Source organism: Bombina bombina, chromosome 5 (assembly GCF_027579735.1).
Source record: "Bombina bombina isolate aBomBom1 chromosome 5, aBomBom1.pri, whole genome shotgun sequence".
Lineage (NCBI taxonomy): Eukaryota > Metazoa > Chordata > Amphibia > Anura > Bombinatoridae > Bombina > Bombina bombina.
Genome location: NC_069503.1, coordinates 799,360,405 through 799,377,757, shown reverse-complemented (window position 1 = coordinate 799,377,757; position 17,353 = coordinate 799,360,405). Strand labels below are relative to the sequence as shown.

General features: G+C 40.5%; 1 protein-coding gene across 6 annotated transcripts in view; it reads left to right on the top strand.

Moving 5' to 3' along the window:
* Window positions 1-17,353, top strand: part of RNMT (RNA guanine-7 methyltransferase) — a 195,932-nt gene that overhangs the window by 63,149 nt on the left and 115,430 nt on the right. The window lies entirely within an intron of this gene.

Below are 17,353 nucleotides of genomic sequence, written 5' to 3'. Positions count from 1 at the left end.
ATCTTCACAGTAGCTCCAGCTTCCTCCACCCGTTGCAAAGCCTCTTCCTGGGTCTAAAATGAGGAATCCTGCTTCCTCTAATCACTGCGTTGAATCAGACACTGATTCCTCCGGGGGGGAAGTTGTGATTGGAAGATGACCTATCCATCATTTCTGACATCAGAAATGGCTTGCGACGACCGGAGGAAGCTGGAACTGCTGTGAAGATTAAAAGGTAAGTTTTTTTTTTTTTTTTTTTTTTTTTTTTTTTTTTCACAACAGGAGGGAAATTTTGATGAATTAAAGTGCCCCTGTTTTTAATCGAATTTTTTAAAACCCGGGCACTTAAGCATCAAAATTTACATTCACTTTAATATAATATAAAGTTGTCAATTAATTGTATACTTTCTAGCTATATCTATATAAACACTCAACTGATTCAAAGACAAAATAGTAACAATCGTTACTATAATTTCACTCAGAATGATATAGTTTTGGAAATGTGAAAACATCCTCATAATTGCATAGTTGGTAACAAAGATGATATTGCTTTATTAGATTGAGTCACAGCTCAGGGGATTATAGCCAGGAATGATCAAAAAGGTTTCTTTCATGTAATTAGCAAGAGTCCATGAGCTAGTGACGTATGGGATATACATTCCTACCAGGAGGGGCAAAGTTTCCCAAACCTCAAAATGCCTATAAATACACCCCTCACCACACCCACAAATCAGTTTTACAAACTTTGCCTCCTATGGAGGTGGTGAAGTAAGTTTGTGCTTGATTCTACGTTGATATGCGTTCCGCAGCAGGTTGGAGCCCGGTTTTCCTCTCAGCGTGCAGTGAATGTCAGAGGGATGTGAGGAGAGTATTGCCTATTTGAATGCAGTGATCTCCTTCTACGGGGTCTATTTCATAGGTTCTCTGTTATCGGTCGTAGAGATTCATCTCTTACCTCCCTTTTCAGATCAACGATATACTCTTATATATACCATTTCCTCTACTGATTTTCGTTTCAGTACTGGTTTGGCTTTCTACTACATGTAGATGAGTGTCCTGGGGTAAGTAAGTCTTATTTTCTGTGACACTCTAAGCTATGGTTGGGCACTTTTATATAAAGTTCTAAATATATGTATTCAAACATTTATTTGCCTTGACTCAGGATGTTCAACATTCCTTATTTCAGACAGTCAGTTTCATATTTGGGATAATGCATATGAATAAATCATTTTTTCTTACCTTAAAATTTTACTTTTCCCTGTGGGCTGTTAGGCTCGCGGGGGCTGAAAATGCTTCATTTTATTGCGTCATTCTTGGTGCGGACTTTTTTGGCGCAAAATTTTTTTTTTTCTGTTTCCGGCGTCATACGTGTCGCCGGAAGTTGCATCATTTTTGACGTTTTTTTGTGCCAAAGGTGTCGGGGTTCCGGATGTGGCGTCATTTTTGGCGCCAAAAGCATTTAGGCGCCAAATAATGTGGGCGTCACTATTGTCTCCACATTATTTAAGTCTCATTATTTATTGCTTCTGGTTGCTAGAAGCTTGTTCACTGGCATTTTTTTCCCATTCCTGAAACTGTCATTTAAGGAATTTGATCAATTTTGCTTTATATGTTGTTTTTTCTATTACATATTGCAAGATGTCCCACGTTGAAGCTGAGTCAGAAGATACTTCTGGAAAATCGCTGCCTGGTGCTGGAGCTACCAAAGCTAAGTGTATCTGCTGTAAACTTTTGGTATCTGTTCCTCCAGCTGTTGTTTGTACTGTTTGTCATGACAAACTTGCTAATGCAGATAATATTTCCTTTAGTACTGTTACATTACCTGTTGCTGTTCCGTCAACATCTAATACTCAGAGTGTTCCTGATAACATAAGAGATTTTGTTTCTAAATCCATTAAGAAGGCTATGTCTGTTATTCCTCCTTCTAGTAAACGTAAAAAGTCTTTTAAAACTTCTCTTTTTTCAGATGAATTTTTAAATGAACATCATCATACTGATATTGGTTCCTCTGATTCGGAGGATTCTGTCTCAGAGGTTGATGCTGATAAATCTTCATATTTATTTAAAATGGAATTTATTCGTTCTTTACTTAAAGAAGTCCTAATTGCATTAGAAATTGAGGATTCTAGTCCTCTTGATACTAAATCTAAACGTTTAGATAAGGTTTTTAAATCTCCTGTAGTTATTCCAGAAGTGTTTCCTGTCCCTGGTGCTATTTCTGAAGTAATTTCCAGGGAATGGAATAATTTGGGTAATTCTTTTACTCCTTCTAAACGTTTTAAGCAATTATATCCTGTGCCATCTGACAGATTAGAATTTTGGGACAAAATCCCTAAGGTTGATGGGGCTGTCTCTACTCTTGCTAAGCGTACTACTATTCCTACGGCAGATGGTACTTCCTTTAAGGATCCTTTAGATAGGAAAATTGAATCCTTTCTAAGAAAAGCTTACTTGTGTTCAGGTAATCTTCTTAGACCTGCTATATCTTTGGCGGATGTTGCTGCAGCTTCAACTTTTTGGTTAGAAGCTTTAGCGCAACAAGTAACAGATCATAATTCTCATAGCATTATTATTCTTCTACAACATGCTAATAATTTTATTTGTGATGCCATCTTTGATATCATTAGAGTTGATGTCAGGTATATGTCTCTAGCTATTTTAGCTAGAAGAGCTTTATGGCTTAAAACTTGGAATGCTGATATGTCTTCTAAGTCTACTCTGCTTTCCCTTTCTTTCCAGGGTAATAAATTATTTGGTTCTCAGTTGGATTCTATTATCTCAACTGTTACTGGAGGGAAAGGAACTTTTTTACCACAGGATAAAAAATCTAAAGGTAAATTTAGGTCTAATAATCGTTTTCGTTCCTTTCATCACAACAAGGAACAAAAGCCTGATCCTTCATCCTCAGGAGCGGTATCAGTTTGGAAACCATCTCCAGTCTGGAATAAATCCAAGCCTTTTAGAAAACCAAAGCCAGCTCCCAAGTCCACATGAAGGTGCGGCCCTCATTCCAGCTCAGCTGGTAGGGGGCAGATTACGTTTTTTCAAAGAAATTTGGTTCAATTCCTTTCACAATCTCTGGATTCAGAACATTGTTTCAGAAGGGTACAGAATTGGCTTCAAGATAAGGCCTCCTGCAAAGAGATTTTTTCTTTCCCATGTCCCAGTAAACCTAGCGAAGGCTCAAGCATTTCTGAAATGTGTTTCAGATCTAGAGTTGGCTGGAGTAATTATGCCAGTTCCAGTTCTGGAACAGGGGCTGGGGTTTTATTCAAATCTCTTCATTGTACCAAAGAAGGAGAATTCCTTCAGACCAGTTCTGGATCTAAAAATATTGAATCGTTATGTAAGGATACCAACATTCAAAATGGTAACTGTAAGGACTATCCTGCCTTTTGTTCAGCAAGAGCATTATATGTCCACAATAGATTTACAGGATGCATATCTGCATATTCCGATTCATCCAGATCACTATCAGTTTCTGAAATTCTCTTTCCTAGACAAGCATTACCAGTTTGTGGCTCTACCGTTTGGCCTAGCTACAGCTCCAAGAATTTTTACAAAGGTTCTCGGTGCCCTTCTGTCTGTAATCAGAGAACAGGGTATTGTGGTATTTCCTTATTTGGACGATATCTTGGTACTTGCTCAGTCTTCACATTTAGCAGAATCTCATACGAATCGACTTGTGTTGTTTCTTCAAGATCATGGTTGGAGGATCATTTTACCAAAAAGTTCATTGATTCCTCAGACAAGAGTAACCTTTTTAGGTTTTCAGATAGATGCAGTGTCCATGACTCTGTCTTTGACAGACAAGAGACGTCTAAAGTTGATATCAGCTTGTCGAAACCTTCAGTCACAATCATTCCCTTCGGTAGCTTTATGCATGGAAATTCTAGGTCTTCTGACTGCAGCATCGGACGCGATCCCCTTTGCTCGTTTTCACATGCGACCTCTTCAGCTCTGTATGCTGAACCAGTGGTGCAGGGATTACACAAAGATATCTCAATTAATATCTTTAACACCGATTGTACGACACTCTCTGATGTGGTGGACAGATCACCATCGTTTAGTTCAGGGGGCTTCTTTTGTTCTTCCGACCTGGACTGTAATTTCAACAGATGCAAGTCTTACAGGTTGGGGAGCTGTTTGGGGGTCTCTGACAGCACAAGGGGTTTGGGAATCTCAGGAGGTGAGATTACCGATCAATATTTTGGAACTCCGTGCAATTTTCAGAGCTTTTCAGTCATGGCCTCTTCTAAAGAGAGAATCGTTCATTTGTTTTCAGACAGACAATGTCACAACTGTGGCATACATCAATCATCAAGGAGGGACTCACAGTCCTCTGGCTATGAAGGAAGTATCTCGAATTCTGGTATGGGCGGAATCCAGCTCCTGTCTAGTTTCTGCGGTTCATATCCCAGGAATAGACAATTGGGAAGCGGATTATCTCAGCCGCCAAACGTTACATCCGGGCGAATGGTCTCTACACCCAGAGGTATTCCTTCAGATTGTTCAAATGTGGGGACTTCCAGAAATAGATCTGATGGCCTCTCATCTAAACAAGAAACTTCCCAGGTATCTGTCCAGATCCAGGGATCCTCAAGCGGAAGCAGTGGATGCATTGTCACTTCCTTGGAAGTATCATTATGCCTATATCTTTCCGCCTCTAGTTCTTCTTCCAAGAGTAATCTCCAAGATTCTGAAGGAATGCTCGTTTGTTCTGCTGGTAGCTCCAGCATGGCCTCACAGGTTTTGGTATGCGGATCTTGTCCGGATGGCCTCTTGCCAACCGTGGACTCTTCCGTTAAGACCAGACCTTTTGTCGCAAGGTCCTTTTTTCCATCAGGATCTCAAATCCTTAAATTTAAAGGTATGGAGATTGAACGCTTGATTCTTAGTCAAAGAGGTTTCTCTGACTCTGTGATTAATACTATGTTACAGGCTCGTAAATCTGTATCTAGGGAGATATATTATAGAGTCTGGAAGACTTATATTTCTTGGTGTCTTTCTCATCATTTTTCCTGGCTTTCTTTTAGAATTCCGAGAATTTTACAGTTTCTTCAGGATGGTTTGGATAAAGGTTTGTCTGCAAGTTCCTTGAAAGGACAAATCTTCTCTTTCTGTTCTTTTTCACAGAAAGATTGCTAATCTTCCTGATATTCATTGTTTTGTACAAGCTTTGGTTCGTATAAAACCTGTCATTAAGTCAATTTCTCCTCCTTGGAGTTTGAATTTGGTTCTGGGGGCTCTTCAAGCTCCTCCGTTTGAACCTATGCATTCGTTGGACATCAAATTACTTTCTTGGAAAGTTTTGTTCCTTTTGGCCATCTCTTCTGCCAGAAGAGTTTCTGAATTATCTGCTCTTTCTTGTGAGTCTCCTTTTCTGATTTTTCATCAGGATAAGGCGGTGTTGCGAACTTCTTTTAAATTTTTACCTAAGGTTGTGAATTCTAACAACATTAGTAGAGAAATTGTGGTTCCTTCATTGTGTCCTAATCCTAAGAATTCTAAGGAGAGATCATTGCATTCTTTGGATGTAGTTAGAGCTTTGAAATATTATGTTGAAGCTACTAAGAATTTCCGAAAGACTTCTAGTCTATTTGTTATCTTTTCCGGTTCTAGGAAAGGTCAGAAGGCCTCTGCCATTTCTTTGGCATCTTGGTTGAAATCTTTAATTCATTCTTATGTCGAGTCGGGTAAAACTCCGCCTCAAAGGATTACAGCTCATTCTACTAGGTCAGTTTCTACTTCCTGGGCGTTTAGGAATGAAGCTTCGGTTGATCAGATTTGCAAAGCAGCAACTTGGTATTCTTTGCATACTTTTACTAAATTCTACCATTTTGATGTGTTTTCTTCTTCTGAAGCTGTTTTTGGTAGAAAAGTACTTCAGGCAGCTGTTTCAGTTTGAATCTTCTGCTTATAATTTCAGTTTTTTTTCATTATAAAATTTAAACTTTATTTTGGTTGGGATTATTTTTCAGCGGAATTGGCTGTCTTTATTTTATCCCTCCCTCTCTAGTGACTCTTGCGTGGAAGATCCACATCTTGGGTAGTCATTATCCCATACGTCACTAGCTCATGGACTCTTGCTAATTACATGAAAGAAAACATAATTTATGTAAGAACTTACCTGATAAATTCATTTCTTTCATATTAGCAAGAGTCCATGAGGCCCACCCTTTTTTGTGGTGGTTATGATTTTTTTGTATAAAGCACAATTATTCCAATTCTTTATTTTTTATGCTTTTGCTCTTTTTTCTTATCACCCCACTTCTTGGCTATTCGTTAAACTAATTTGTGGGTGTGGTGAGGGGTGTATTTATAGGCATTTTGAGGTTTGGGAAACTTTGCCCCTCCTGGTAGGAATGTATATCCCATACGTCACTAGCTCATGGACTCTTGCTAATATGAAAGAAATGAATTTATCAGGTAAGTTCTTACATAAATTATGTTTTTGCAAGTGATGATAGGTTTCCATTGACCTCATTGGATTGGGTGGCTTTGCTATTTTGAAAGTGTATATTGCAGCGGAACTGTACCTCCTTTAAAGGGAAGTTAAACAGTGAATGCATGCTAGACATAGTGATGCATTCAAAACAAAGATTAGCCTTAGAACAATATGTAGATGTAATTTTCCAGTTAAAATATTAAAAATATAAGTGAAAAGGTTTAATTTCTATAAAGTAATAGATTCTGCCATGTTTGAAATAGTTTCTATTTATCTCTGTGCAAACAACGCTGTGTTGAACCCCTTTTTGGACAGTCTTTTATTGCCTGTTTAATATCTCCCTGTCAACAGCAGGGGAAACTGATGAGGAGCAACTTAAAGGGACAGTCTAGTCCAAAATAAACGTACATGATCAGATAGAGAATGTCATTTTAACCAATTTTCCAATTTACTTTTATCGCCAATTTTGCTTTGTTCTCTTGGTATTCTTAGTTGAAAGCTAAACCTTGGAGGTTCCTATACTAATTTCTAAGCCTTCATATACTAATTTCTCTGAGTGCATTTTGACAGTTTTTCACCACTAGAGGGTGTTCATGTGTGTCATATTGATAACACTGTGCTCACGCACGTGTAGTTCCAGGCAACCAGCTCTGATTGGTTAAAATGGATGTCTGCAAACTGCCCCTTATTTAATTTATTTTGACAGAGGCTTAGATACTAGGTAATCACAGAGGTAAAACATGTATTTATATAACTGTGTTGGTTATGCAAAATTAGGGAATGGGTAATAAATGGATTATCTATCTTTTTAAACAATAAAAATTTTGGTGTAGACTGTCCCTTTAAGTTCAAACATGCTGGCACCCCACACACCCATTATTTTATAGAAAGCTGGTGGAATATCTGGTGCTAAATAATGAAACTATGTTGCATTTGTTAACTACATATATTTTATATATATCATACTGTTTAATCATTCTTAAATTGCTAACTATATTGTATTAATCGCAAAAACCTGGCTCCGCTCCCAACTGCTTTTGTGTCACTGTCTATTGTAGTCTGCACTACAAATGGTGGTATAGGCATTCCTATGTCCCCCACACTGCGGTTTCTTCACCTCTAAACCTGTCATTAACTTTCTGATGTTTAGTTTCTTCTCCCATATAGTTATACATGTTGCTGTTATGCATCAACTTCCTAATGTGGCACCGCAATTCTTAGATCACTTTGAAATCTCGTTCCCCGATTTTCTCATGTTATGTCCCTGCCTTTATTTTGGTGGGATTTCAATATTGACAATCACTCTTACAAAATGATGCTATGTGCACCTACCTAACTTAGATTCCCCCCCCCCTTTTTTCTTACCTAAGACACTTCCAAAATATTCACTTGTTTTTGCCTGTCCCCACTATAGTCAGTCATGAATGCCTCAGTTATGCTCATGATCCATGTCAGCTGCACGACTCTGCCAGTACCTACACTGGCTTCCTATAGGCTTTAGAATCCAGTTAAAATATTGACCCTAACCTCTAAAACTCACTCAAATGTATTTTGTCACATCTCAAAATACTCAAACTGCTCTTCCTGGACTACATCTCATCTCAAGGGATACTAAACCCAACATTTTTCTTTCATGATTCAAAAAGCATGCAATGTTAAGCAACTTTCTAATTTACTCCTATTATTTTTTTCTTTGTGTTCTCTCTATCTTTATTTGAAAAAGGCATCTAAGCTAAAGTCAGGCAAATTTTGGTTCAGCTCACTGGACAGCATTTATCCACCAATCGGCAAGGACAACCGAGGTTAAGAACCAAAAATGGGCCGGCTTCTAAACTTACATTTTTGCTTTTAAAATAAAGATAGAAAGGGAATGAAGACAAAATTGATAATAGGAGTAAATTAGAGCATGCAATTTTAAGCAATTTTCTATCTGAATCATGAAAGATAAAATGTGGGTTCAGTGTCCCTTTAAAGAGACTTATCACCTATTCTGTGAAAGTTCCTCTTTGTTCTAACCAGCAAAATAAATCTTGAACTGCTTTGTCTCACTGCTGCAGCTACAATACATTTTGCAAGCTACCCCATTCCCTGTCTCCCATCCCTTCAACCCTTAGGCACAACTCCTCCTCCTTTTGAATTACATTTTGTTTAGTTTGTTTTATGCATCTGTATAGATGTTTTTGTTTTAACCATGAATTTGTGTCATTGCATACCCCTACTAATCGTATCTGGTGCTCACTGCTTTGCAAAAAATTGATGGGGATTATAATTAAAGGGACAGTCAAGTCCAAAAAAACTTTTGACTTAAATAGGGGATGTAATTTTAAACAACTTAACAATTTACTTTTATCACAAATTTTGCTTCATTCTTTTGGTAATCTTAGTTGAAAGCTAATTTCTTAGACCTTGAAGACTGCGTCTAATCTGAATGCATTTTGACCACTAGATTGCATTAGTTAATGTGTTTCATATAGATAACATTGAGCTCATGCATGTAAAGTTACCCTGGAGTGAGCACTGATTGGCTAAAATGCAAATCTGTCAAAAGAACTGAAATAAGGGGGCAGTTTGCAGAGGCATTAGATACAAGGTAATCACAGAGGTAAAGTGTATTTCTCTAACAGTGTTGGTTATGCAAAACTGGGGAATGGGTAATAAAGGGTTTATATTTCTTTTTAAATCACAATAATTATGGTGTTGACTATCCCTTTAAGGATAACTGAAATTTAAAATAAATAAGTCTTTACTTCTAGCAGACTATTTGCAAAAAGGCAAAGCCCCAAATTAAAGGGCCACTGTAAGTAAATATTTTCTATGCCTGTTACTAACTACCCCAAATATGCTCTTTATCAATAGCATTTCATTAACATATCTCTACCGTATATCAGAAATCTTGTCTGCAAATTTAATTGTTTTCCAAACCCACTCCATGGGTATCCTTTGCTCTGTACCAATCCGTTTACAATACCTAGGTTTCAAAATGGCACTTTAAACACAAAGTTATTGGTTTAAGTATTTTGAACATGCAGTGCTGAAAATAGTGGGCAGGATAACGTGACATCATCGGCGAATAAAAGATATAACTTTTAAAACGTTATGAAACTTTGTTTTGGAGAAAATATAGGTCAGTAGGTTTTAATTGTTTATTAACTTTAATATGTTAGTTTAGCTTAAAAATTATAACAGAAAGTAATACTTTAATGTATAAAGGGGAAGCATTATGACCATAGCTTCACTTTACCTTCTTAATATGAGGAAAGTCTACGGCTTAACTCCTTGTGGGAAATACAGAACCTGGCCACCAGGAGGAGGCAAAGACATCCCAGCCAAAGGTTTAAACACCTCTCCCACTTCCCTCATCCCCCAGTCATTCTTTGCCTTTCGTCGCAGGAGGTCTGCAGAGAAGTGTCAGAAGATTCGGAGTAGTTCCTTATGATGGGTATCTACCCTTCGAAATAAGACTGGAGAGCATTGAGGAAAGTTAGTCTGGAGATGCAGGGAGAGTCTTTTTGCGAACCCATCCAGACTCATATTAACAGCTCCTAAGCAATCAGTGTTGACGAGTTTCACTGCCTGTTTCCATCACTCAAGTCCATGTCAGGAGCGATGCTACAGGACTGTCAAACTTGAGCGGCTGTGTTTCTTTTCCACAGCATAGATTCCGGTAAGATCTTTTAATTTATTATACACACATAACGCTAAAAGACAGGGTCACAGTGTGGCTCCTTTTATCGGTATGGAATCGAGGGTTAATATCTCCTGAGGGGAGATTATTGAACAGTGGGGATTAATCTCCTAAATTTTTATTTGATTTATGCTGCGTTGTGTGAGATGTTTCTGAGGTTAGAACATACAGGTTACTTTCACTTTAGACCTGCGTAGCTTTACAAGCTTTTCGGACTTGTCCTTAGCGGAGGCGGACCTAGGTTGCGCTCCATGTGACCGAGTGTGGTCGTAGTTTCTCTTCCTACTCTCTGGCCGTGCTGGTTATCGGAGAGAAGTGGTGCATGGGTCATAGGAGGTGGTGAGTGCCCCAGCCATTGTGGGGGTATAAAGGTGCTGTTTTTATGTTGTTATATTAGGACACGTTTTAGAGCTTACTCCCTCTATACCGAAGACTAACGCCTGTTTATTTTCTTCCTAATGGGAAAGAGTCCACATTCGCATTCATTACTTTTGGGAAATAAAATCCTGGCCACCAGGAGGAGGCAAAGACACCCCAGCCAAAGGCTTACATACTCCTCCCACTTCCCTCATCCCCCAGTCATGTTTTGCCTTTCGTCCCAGGAGGTTGGCAGAGAAGTGTCAGAATTTGTTTTATCACTTATGGAGGGTACTAGTTGCAATGGGACAGGAGTTTTAAGTAGCCCTGTAAGCTTCTCACTGAGGGCCTGGGTGAAAGTTAGAGTCCGGAGATGCAGGGAGAGCTCTCCTTTGCGACACTATCCCAACTCTTATTAACAGCTCCTACAGCAATTGGCGTTGACAAGTTTCGCAGACTGCTTTCTTCTCTCAAGTACATGTCAGGAGCAATGCTATGACCTGTCACACTTGAAGGGCCGTGTTCCTGTTCCACGGCGTAGATTCTGGTAAGATCGTTTCATTTTTTATTATATAATGTTAACCCAGAAGACAGGGTCACAGTGTGGCGCCTTTTATCTTTATAGAGTCAAGGATTAATATCTCCTTAGGGGGATTATTGAACAGGGGGAAATAATAATCTTATGTGTTTATTTGATTTTATACTGCTTTGTGTGAGATGTTATGGGCTCTTAGGCTGTTATGGAATATACAGGTTTCACTTTGAGAGCCATGCAGCTTACAAGCTTGGCACGCTTTCATAGCAGGGGCGGTCCTGCATTGTGCACTATGTGATTCATTCCCTCCTTCGTGACTATCAGAGAGGAGTCTTACATCTCTGTACTGTCTGGGTCATATGAGGTGGTGAGTGCCCCACCTATTGGGGTATAGAGGTGCCGTTATTTTATTTAAGAAAAAAAAGGATGTTTTATCTCTCTCTAGTTTTCCGGTTATTGCACTAGTGATGGAGGATTCGGTTTCTTTAGAGGGCACACTCTCTATTTCAAAAGAGCAATTCCTATTTATATCGGGAGGAGGCCCTAGTTCTCCCTCTCAATTATGTTCCATATGCCTTGATAAAGTGATATCAAATATGTTTGATATCACTGAGCCGTTGGTGCGTACCCTACATTGTTATCTCTATACACATGTAATTTTCCCGTAGCATTGCTGATCCTCCATCTGGAGGGGGCTTTTTTTCTCCAGATGTTACTGCGCAGTTCAGACGACGGTGTCCGCGGCCTTAATGCTTTACCTCGCCCTGTTAAGCGCAAGCGAAATGTTATATATTGCACTCCTTCCCACAGTACATCAAATAATTTAACTGATTGGGTTATCCGAGGATGAAGTTCTTTCTGAGACTATGAACTTTCTAGGTCAGAGTCCTGCTGCCTCTTAACCTCCAGCTGCGGAGGAACCAGACTTTAGTTTTAGGAATTGGCTCTTCTTCTAAAGGAAGTTTTTGGCGAGTTCAGGGGGTCCCTTCCCTGCTCCTGTTGTCCCGGGTATTCCACTTTGGACTGTACAGTTCTCTGCGGGTGTGACTGTCCGAGTGTTGTGCCTTTAGTTACAGAATTGCGTGCCTTCGCGTTCTGCCCTTCGAATGGCGCATTATGTAATCTCTTGATTGTTCATGTATTGAGATCTTTTGCATTTTTTTTTCTGAAGATCAGGGCTCTGTTTGGCTGGTCCTGCGTTATGCTTGTTTCTTTTGGGGCGTCAACCTACGGGTTACGTTTGTATTTTATTTTCATCTGATAGGATGTCCTGTCTGTTGTCCTCCTTCCCTTCTGAGGAAGGATTTATGTGGCTTGACAGTTAGGATCCGGATTGGAGGCTGGTCTTGTTTGGGTTCTGTCTGGTAGCTGTTCAGACACTTGGTGCTGCTCTGCTTGGCTGGTCTGGTAGAGGCGCTGAGTGCTCATGTTATCTTCTGTGTTCAACTAAGCATTCTAGAGGACTAGTGGGTCCGTGAGGCAGGAAGGATTGTCTCAGTCTTTATAGCCTTCAATTTGGATGACTGGGTCAGTGTAGTTCCGCTGCGTCTCTCCCGTGTCTGGGGTTGTCAGACCCTTGAGCTCCTCTCCATGTAGTGGAGGGTTGGTGGGCTTGCGCCCTCTTGCCGCCGAGTTGGGCGGTTTGGCCTTTTTTTTCATTTGAGGCCCTGGGAATTGTCCTTCTGGACTTAGTTCTCAGCAGCTACTAGTTTATTGGGTAGTTCAGCTGCCCTGCAGCAGATGGGTTGCAGAATGTGACCAGCTGCAGCTATTGCACATTTGACTGTGTACTGTCTAGCTTTTTTTTTTTTTTTTTTAGGAGACCTTTTGGTCTTCATCTGTTTTCTCCATGTGAGTTAGGTCTCCTTTTAGGGACCTGGGTATGGTCATTCCCTGTTAAGGGCACTGGGCGTGGTCTCCTTGTGCTCTGTTTGGTGCTCGGGATGCTGTGCATCCTTTTCTCTCTATGATCCTCTGATTGTATGGAGGTGATGCGGAGACCAGCCTTTGCTCGAGTGATTTTTGGCTTCGGGGTATGCCCCTGCTTGTTGTCCTGCGGGTGTTTGAGAGTCTATGTGCTCTAGTGTCTTTGAACGACTTAACGCCTCAGCTCCTTTAGAGCTTTAGACTTTAACAAAGGGTGGTCTCTTCCTTGGGTTGGGGCTTGCAAGTTATCTTATTATCATCCTTTGTTTTTTCCGGTTGCTGAGACTTCGCTCAGTGTTTTCCTTTGTGGAGTTGTTGCCGGACTTTTTGGCTCTAAGGCTGGTTTGGGGTTCCCCAGTTCCTGTGAACTTGGACTATGTCCATTTACTTGGACTAATTGAACTGGTCACGGTTGGCCAGGTTGTCTGAGTGCTGATGCTCATTGGGCTGCAATTACGCCTTTATGGTCGGTTTCCCTTGGTCAGCTTGCTTTGGTAACCTTATGGATTCACTGCTGTGCAGGCAAATTGGTTTGCAGTGTCTCTGCTGCAGCTATTGCACATTGGATATGTGCTAGCAAGCTAATTCCTTAGGGGGATTTCTTCCAAGTTCATCTGCATTGGAGATTGATCTCTCTTTTAGCCTGTGGCTTTGTGTCTTGTGGGCAGGTGCTCTGCCTTTTTGGCCCCATCTCTTTTCTTAGGGTGGGGGACTTATTCTCCTCCTTATGGAGTTGTTGTCCTTTTTCTAGGGATTCTATTGGATTCAGAAGGTTGGAACGGAGAGTTTACCTTTCAGTGAGGGTGTTTTTCTCTGGGTTGTTGCGTTCCATCTGGAGTCTTGCTGGTTCCGTGTCAAGACTATGGTGGGCCTTTTGTTAGATTCCTTTGGGTCTATGGCCTTGTCTGTTTCTAGGGAGTCAGGTTGGCACCCGTGCTCTGTTGAGATGGCTGTGGCCATTCTTTCACTCGTTTTTGAGCTGGTGTTGGGGTTCTTCTGTTCCCCTGGTTCAGACCTGCCAATGCTTGGGCTGGCCCGGCTGGGAGTGGTTTCTGAGATTATCTTCAGGATCTAGGTTGGCATAGTAAGATAGCTCCCTGGGCTTGTAAGATGAAGCGCACTGAGCATGCGCGAAACTAGTCAGATCAGCACCACCTAACCTTGTACACAATTTTGTGATTTACTATTCAAGCCTGAATAAACGCACTTGGTTGAACGTTCTTGATGGTCCTCGTCTTTTTGTTGTTCTTGTAAGCAGAAGGTCCAGGATTACCATTCACCTTCGGGTTCTGGGTGTAACCTCTCGCTCTCTCTCTCTTGGGGGTGCAGTGGGCCTCGTTGAGGTTATGTGTTTCCCCTTTTGGAGCCCTTTGTGTAGGTCTGGCAGCTTTGATTGCCTAGAGTGTGCCCTCTGTGAGTTTTTTTCTTTTGCAATCTGTTCTCTTGCTTGCCGCTTTTTTACTTCTCGGCCAATATTCTTCTGGGCCATCCTGATGATGAATGCGTGTTCTTGACTCAGGGTTTTTTGTCCGGGTCTGGTGTTCTCCTCTTTAGTGAGGGACCGACCGTTGGTCGAGGGTGTCTCCTGGAGGACTGTTGGCTTAGTGGAGTCCGATTTTGCGGTCTCTTGCTAGGCTTCTGGACTATCTGCTGGTCAGTGTCCTTGGGGCCTTTCCTTTTTTATAGTTTTCTCGGCTTTGGACGAAGTGGGGTTTTTGTAGGGTAATGGTTTCAGGCTTGGTGCTCTCAGAATGGGCTCCCTATTGTACCCTCCCATTTTGGCATTCAGTGTCCTTTAGCTTGGGTGTGGTTTTCCCAAAAGTAATGAATGTGACTGTGGACTCTTTCCCATTAGGAAGAATAGCATAAATTATGCTTACCTGATAATTTAATTTTCTTCCGTGGGAAAGAGTCCACAGCCCCCCGCACGTTTTTTTTTTTTTTTTATGTGGGGCGTCTTAGTTGTGTTCTTCTAGCACCTTTTCACCCTGATATTTCTTCTACTGTTCCTTGGCAGAATGACTGGGGGATGAGGAAAGTGGGAGGAGTATTTAAGCCTTTGGCTGGGGTGTCTTTGACTCCTCCTGGTGGCCAGTTTCTTATTTCGTAAAAAGTAATGAATGCAGCTGTGGACTCTAATTTTCTTCCGTGGGAAATTTTTTTTTTTATCAGGTAAGCATAATTTGTTATTGTGAGGAGGCCGAGGTATACCCGCCCTCTCAATTTTGTTCCACATGCCTAGAAAAAGTGATTATGTCAAAAAGGTTAACATGTTTGATACCACTGAGCCTTCCACCTCTGAGGGGTCCCTGTCCCGTGAGGTGCGCACCCTGCTTTCATCTCCTAATACACGTGCAGTTTCCTATAGCACACTTGATCTTCCATCTGGAGGATGCCTTTTAACTCCAGACTTCACTGCGCAGTTACAAACGGCGGTGTTTGCGGCCATTAGTGCTTTACCTCACCCTGCTAAGCGAACGTAAACAGAAAAGACAAAAAGATGTGCTAAAAACAGCTAAAAAAAAAGTCTCAAAGCAATAAAACAAAATTAGTATCTAAAAGTGGTGTCAATGGAATTTCTTACATTAATTTAATACAATATCTAAAAACCACCGGTGGTAATACAATGTTTAAAATAAATAAATCTATAAAGTGCATATGCTAGGTTCTAAATATGAAATCTTTCAATTTGAGTCTCGTATACAGGAGGATGAATATATATTATATTATTTCAGAGGTGGACAGCTAACCAACAATCCACAAGTAAGGGGATAAATGGTTCAGCAACTACCTTAAATCTAGTGGAATGTCCCGGTATACCTCACCACTTGTATTTCTTATGGTTGCACTTATGTTTGTATTCTTAATGTCCCGGTATCCCTCACTGCTGTAACCTTACATTGGTTGCACTCCGCGCCGGTATCCTTAGAACACTGTTAATGTTTTCCTTCTCCATGTTTGGATCTTTTTAGCAACGCTTCCACTTCTGATGTGTTTGATCACATGAGCGTTGTTTCCTCCAATCGCCTATACACTTAAGCGTGTGAAATTCAAAATAGGTCTTTTCAGTGTCAGTTCGTATTTAAGATTCTTACAGAGCGCTCTGTATTTTCCTGGGTGAATCTTCAGTCTTTTTAGTCTATGCGTTTCAGCCATGTATGGCCTTTCACACGCTTAAATGTATACCTGATTGGAGGATACAACGCTCACTTGATCAAACATGTCACACATCAGAAGTGGAAGTGTTGCTAAAAAGATCCATACACGGAGAAGGAAAACATTAACAGTGTTCTAAGGATCCCAACGCTGGAGTGCAACCAATGTAAGGTTACAGTGGTGAGGTATACCGGGACATTAAGAATACAAACATTTAAGACAGATGTTTGGATACACTCGGGGAAACTATCAGCAACAAAGCCAGAGGTTACCAGCGCATAAGTGCAACCATAAGAAATACAAGTGGTGAGGTGTACCGGGACATTCGACGAGATTTAAGGTAGTTGCTGAGCCATTTATCCCCTTACTTGTCGATTGTTGGTTAGCTGTCCAACTCTGAAATAAAATATTCCTCCTCCTGTATACGAGACTCAAATTGAAAGATTTCATATTTATAACCTAGCATATGCACTTTATAGATTTATTTATTTTAAACATTGTATTGCCACCGGTGGTTTTTAGATATTGTATTAAATTAATGTAATAAATGCCATAATTGTTGATACCACTTTTAGATACTAATTTTATTGTTTTGAGACGTGTGTTAGCTATTTTTAGTGCACTTTCTTTTCTTTTTACTTTGTAGTTTCATGTTTGTTGTTCTCACAACTTACTATTTTTAAGGTTGTTTAAAACGTCCCTCAGTTTGCCACTTGACACCTGCAGATTTTATAGCCGTGTTTTCTTCCATAAGCGAAAGGTCGAATATTGCTATCCTTTCCAGGGGGTCATCATCCAGTTTATTGGCTATAGCTGATAGACGGTTATCTGATGATGAAGTTCTTTCTGATACTTCAGAGTGTGAATTTTCTGGGTCTGAATCGGCTGCCTCTAAACCTCCCGATTGCGGAGGAACCAGATTTTAGATTTAGGATGGAGCACTTGCGCTTTCTTTTAAAGGAAGTTCTGGCTACCTTAGAGGTTCCGGAGGCCAAACTGCCTGAGGAACCTTAATTCCTAGACTGGATAGAGTTTATGAAGAAAGGGTTTTTCCTCAGACTTTCCCTGTTCCTGTAAATTTGTGATGCGAATATGCAAACTATTCGTTTAAATGCTAAAACTGCTGGGTTTTCTGTTCAGGCCCGCGCGCTCTGTGGCTGAAGTCCTGGTTTGCGGACTTGACTTCTAAGTATAAACTCCTTTCCCTTCTATTCAGGGTTACAGGGGGGCAAGGGTGCCTTCCTACCGCAAGATAAAAAGAACAGAT